Consider the following 6,213-nt stretch of genomic DNA (forward strand, 5'->3'; position numbering starts at 1 on the left):
GTAGTGGGTTTTATAACAGAATTTTTTTCTTTTAAATGGTTGTATAAGTTAAACTAGAATGGCAATCAGAGAGAGCGCATACCTCAGCTAAGGCCCAACAGTCCTCTTATGAAACCAGATTAAATTCACTTAATCCAGATTATTATTTGGATCTGCACTAAATTGCACAACCTCATAAATTTCACTCTCCTATACATGTCTTATTTTAATTTTTTTTCAGGATCCATTCTCTGAGAAATCAGTGAATGTTCCAAAACACACATCTCGCACATCTCACAATGTTTAAGAAAGTGAAAACAAATTACTGGATCTGAAACAAAGTTGAATGGCTTCTTCCCTGACCAATACCCCATCCTCCCACCAAGTTTCCTGCTATCTAACGAACGAACAGACGGACAAACCAACGCAGTCGAAAAACATAACCTCCTTTGGGAAGGTAATAAATATGAGTTATGGAAAAAATTCAGCGTTGATCTGCAATAAACAGCAATGATCTACATATAAAGATATCGTCTTCAAGCAGTACAGTTTTGTGCTTTGAGATGTTAATGTTTCAACACACATAATCTATCTGCAAAGCTAATTTTACCTAAACCACACCTCTTTTAAGTGCCCCTAACTCTTAAAACTGCCACTCATCCATAGTTTGAGTACTTTGGAAATTTTAACCACATAACAATCTCTGCAATGCCTTGATCCTCGGGAGCCGTGTCAGTCGGGGTTCGCTCTTATTTCATCCGTCTGTATTTCACCACGTGCGTTGTAAAATATTTTGTATCCATAAATCATTAATTCTCTGTATTTCATTGGTTTTCCTCCCCTTTAAAGTCTCACACGGCACTGCTGTTTAGGAAGCAAGAATAAATTGCACTATTACATCATTTGCCAGTCACATCCATGATGAATTAATATAATTTGGCACTCTTTATGAATCCTATGCAGCTATGAACTGAATAAGGACATTAGATACATTTGGTTAATTTTAACCACACATGTAACCCTTTAAGTTAGTAACCTAGATAAAAGGAGTAGTATCGACTTTCATGCATCATATTAAACTATCAGATTTGTTTTTTTCAAGGTTATAAATTACATTGTCGTACAGTCTCTGTCAGTGAGTAATGTGCTCTTATGTATATTTGCTATCACTTCCTCCACTAAGGAGTTCTGTTTTCATCTGCGTTTGTTTATTTGTTTGTCTATTAGTTAGCAGGTTTTTATCAGGGAGGCGCCCATTACATTTTTGTGCAGATCCGGATCAGCTCCAAAATTGTCTAAAGTTTTTGCAAGACATTATCCTGGATTTCTCAGAGAATAATTTTTTTATCGGATTTTTTTTTAAATCGGGCATGTTTAGAGGAATGATATTTATCCAAATAAAAATCCAGATCTAGTGAATTTAAATGTGCTTTCATAAGGGGACTGTCGGGCCTTGGCGGAGCTTGGAGCTCGACTGAGTGCCATTCTAGTTTAACATGGATTCAATCAAGCACGACGGTCTAATGTTACTGTACTCTCCAAAGAGGACATTAACATAGATGATCAATTAGTGAGACAGGGCTGAGCTCACCTTCAAATGAACTGCATGTTAATTAGGTTCTTATTTCATCAGCACAGTTTTGCCAAAGAACATGTTCTCCTCCATCACAGGTTAATGCTTTTAATGACTCTGACCACTGTTTGGCACCAGTATCTCTGTTGCAGTATCCCCTCAGTTCCCAGCAGCATATGGTGTCATTAAGATGCTTTGCTATATTTCCGTCAAAGAGATTTATTTTGAAGCAGAGGTCTGCTTCGAATACAAATAGTCACAGAGATGAAGTCACTGCAGTAATGGGGTTGAAGCACTAATTATCAGGTGCTACACAAAGCTAATGTGTTCCTTAGTCTGGCCTAAAGAGTTTTACACTAGATCATAGGTCATAATAGAAAAAGTACTTATTGTTTATAAGGTTTTTCCTAATAGATTTGTCACTGCCACCGTTTGTTTAATCTATCTCTCGGCCATGATTAATTTGAGTTGCTCACCCACTTTCTCTGAAGTGTCAGTCGGGAGCTGGACTGGCGTGACCACTGCATTATTACCAAGGAGTCTACAGGGGTGCGTGGGCCTGGTCCTTCACAGGGAGTGGGGCAGACAAGGGGACAGGCCTGTGTGAACAGCTGTGCCCTGTTTTAGATCCTCATACTCAGTTACGTCTTACTCTTTGAAGAAGTCTTTCCTTACACACTTTCACACATGCAGCTCACATTAGTGGAGTATGGCTCAGGCATAGCTGCAAGAAGAAAAGTTCAAATGCCTAAACTTTGATTTCTCAATTTAAAAAAGAGCCAGATGGTTTTGGTGGCCTTCTTTTTCTTTAAATGCACTTTTAAAATTGAAGGTTCCTCAAAGTTTCTTCAAATTGAGTTTTATAGAATCATTAGTGTCTAAAAAGCTTTTTGAAAAATGGGTCTCTTTGCTGCAACAGGAACCATTTGTCAGTCCATAATCGTCCAATTTAAAACCGTACGGATTCTTTGTAGAACCACATTTCATTCTGTGTTTCAGCTGTAGTGGGTTTTCATTGCAGTGTAACACTGGAGCACATGTGGTACAAAAGATTGTACATTGATACTGAGCTGCCACAGCAACATTTCGGAGAGATGGTCTCAACTCTATTTTTAGCAATGGTTAGCTTTACAGTTCTGTGTCAACTACATGATGGTGGAATTCAAATATATGTCAGAAACCACACAAAACAATCTCAAGCTTTGTGTGATAACCACAAAATGTTTCCATTTTACAATCCGAATTTTTGCTTTAATTGTTCTTTGTTTATTAGATTATCATTCAGGATCTAATTATTTAAAAATATATTTTTTAGCTACACCAAAATCTATCTGATATTTTTATATATTTTTATCCTTTGCACCAGCAAAACCTCGAAAGCAAAGACAGCATAGTTGTGGTCAGAGGTTTTCAGAAAGTAGCTGTTTATTTCAATCACCCTTTGCAAATCTTTAAAAATGTGCAAGTCAGGTACGTGTTTTATTTATTTATTAGCAGTGACGTCGTATATAAAAATTCCTATCCTGTAGAATATGTACTCTATTGTGTATTAAATGATGTTTCACGCTGCTATTGAAGATGATTGAAAACATTCAACGTGCTGTGTATGTTTGCAAACCCACAGATCTTTGAGGGGCCTGTGTCGTCGTCCATCTTGAAAATCATCTGCAGCCTTCCAGGACCTGCGGCACAGATGAAGGTAATGAAACAAGTCACATTCAGGTGTAAAAACAGGGTCACAAGTCACATCACACAGTGTGGAATCTTTGACTTTTTGACCCGGTTTTCTGCTTTGCATTAGTACACAGATGTTTCTTCAACAACTTGTTCACTGATTTTATTCACGTGGTCTCTTTTACTAATACAAATAATATCTACTCCTTCCCAAATGTAAATCATTTCCACAGATGCACAAACTTGCATTTCTCATCCATAATGATCTCACAGGTTCACAGAGAACTAAGATCACCACTTTACAAGCTCAAAATCTTTTATGACCTTAATATGACCCATACTATATTCAACACAAACATGTTTCATGAAATAATATCGATTGAAAATGTATCGAGGTTTGGTTGTGGCCGATAACAGCTCAAAGTGTCTTTGGACCAGTTTGTGTCTGTTCCTAAAAATGAGTCAAACAGCTTCAGTGTGAACAGAATGTTAAAAGATACTTGGATCCTTGACCTGAATTATGGAGAAGGATGATTTTTTTAGAGTAACTTTTCAGAAGTTTCCTCCTGTACTTGTCGTACCCGTTTAAGTGCCAGGTTTTCCGGTCAGCTAACTGTTACACTGCCTGAGTGGAGATCCCCTCACTGGATCATCTGCATGTAACTCATGCTGTACCAGATTGAGAGCATCTAATATATCTGCTTGCTGCTGATGCTTCCAGACATTTGTCTCGCTTGAATCATTTCCAATAGCGGGGAGAGCAGAGCCGACAGCCTCAGTGACTTATGAGCCAGCTGGGTTTTCTTTTGACTTAATTGAAAATTGCATGACACTGATTTAAATGAAGCGGTACTCTGTAATAACAGTTTTCTTTTCCTTGTCTGACATGTGATTGAGTTACAAAGGGGAATGCATTTGCAACAGGTGCCTCTAACACAGTGCAGGCATGAGGGCCTCCATGTCCACCCTCAGTAACCTCCCTGTGCCCCTGAGCCCCAGGCCTGCCAGGGAAACCTGATTCCAGTTCAGACACTGGCACCGGTGCTGCTGCAGCCCTCCGAGTCGCCACTGGTGCAACCCTGAAAGCTTCAGTGAAGCCAGTGTCACCCACATGTTTATAAATATATTTATATAAATTTATATTAGTGTGTTTTAGAACATTCGTTAAGATTCAACTTTCCTATCGTAAAACTCATTGCTTTCAAATCTGAAATGTACAAAACACTTTTTTTATTGGATTAATTTCAATTTACCTAAGCCTCAGGGTACGACTCAGTGGGCATCACATGCAATGATAATTTCATGATACAGTTTTATATGTAGAGTTACAGATGTGTTGTGCAATTAGAACAACTTCAAAGACTCAGCAGTATAAAAAGATGTCCCATGAGTAACATTAGTCAAGAGTCTTGTTTCTGTGGAACAATATATTTGGGTTGTCACTAGGGATTAAATCAAGTACATTTAATAGACAATTTACAAATTCAATTCTGGGTGTGGCTGTTTTTCACAGGGGGGCAAGGCTTCAAGGTTTTTCGACCAATCAGCAGCACTTGCTGCTGAACTTTTGCTTCTTGGATCATGTTAATATATCTTGGGGGTGTGCTTTTGCCTCGCTGGGTTCTGAGCCAGGATCATTTAACTCCTACCAGGGCGAAGGAGATTCAAGTGGAGTCCTTAAATAGAACTCAAATTAAATTTGTCACCATAATATACTCATGTAGTTCAGACTGTAATGTACCAGATGGAATATAAAATGTGAATGTCCATAATAGCCAGTAGCTGGTCACATAGAGCAGAGAAACTGGAGTTCCCTGTTATTTACGGTTTGCCCTGACAAAACAAGATGCCTGAGATAAGGTGGAGGCAGACAGTGAGCAAGCATTCACCTGTTGTGTCTCCAGCCACCGTGAAGACTGCTGGCTCTCACAGTGGGAAAAGGTCAGGTGTGTCATTGTTTTCCTATGCCACGTAAAGCTAAAGGCTGAAGAACGATGAAATGTATTATTGTGTGTTGCGTCGGTCGTGATTACATGGTAATGTTGTGTCGTCACTATTGTGTCACTGCAGGTTGCTGTTGACCTGGTGCAGGCCTCTGCTTGTTCTATAGCCTCTCACACTCAGGTTTTTTCTTTACTTTGCTCCGTTGCAACCTACAGTATCCTGCTTATTTACCTCCAGGATGTATGAAACAATGGACGAGGGATCCAAGCAGTGCAGCCAATATTAATCAATGAAAGCGTCTCAGTGCCTGTGCCAGGTTTCTCCCCACCTCCATATATGGACGGACATAATGTGAAGACATTATGGCTACATTGCTATACTTCTATTTCATAGAAAAGGCATGAAAGGAATATCTTTAAGGATAATATTATCGTTCCTCGTTTCCTCCTAATTTGTGACATCCTGTGTTTTGGAGTCCACTTAACTGATAACTCTCTAGTTTTCTAGGAGATAAATAATCTCATCTTGTCAACTTATTGTATGATTATCATAGGCAGCTTCCTTTCATCTGCCAAAAATAAGCTTAACTGGAAGGGTGTGACCCACAGGAGGTTTACAGTCGAGCCCGATTGATGAATCTGTCGGTCTGAAGTCAGCTTTTTGTAAATCATTTCAGCATATTTGTTCACCAATAAATTACTAGAAGTTGCAGATGTCTCGATTATTATGTAGTTGCACTGTCAGGTCTATCAATTACTTGCTTGACACTACTTGGACCAGCCCCAACCGACCACTAGTAGTCACTTTTGCAGTAACAACAGTTTGAATGTACCCTCCCAGGGCTGAGCACATGTACGTTTGATACCAGATTGTGTTGTGTTCAAGAAGGAGGTGGAAAATGAATGGTGTCTGGGTTCCCACAGACCAATGAGCAAATCGTCTACAATGAGCCAAGCATGGTTAGCTTGATGACGACCTTGATGCTTGCTAGATTTCTTGACCTTCATTTCAGGCTACGTGCACAGGGTCCACACACCAGGCGA

Source organism: Pleuronectes platessa, chromosome 7 (assembly GCF_947347685.1).
Source record: "Pleuronectes platessa chromosome 7, fPlePla1.1, whole genome shotgun sequence".
Lineage (NCBI taxonomy): Eukaryota > Metazoa > Chordata > Actinopteri > Pleuronectiformes > Pleuronectidae > Pleuronectes > Pleuronectes platessa.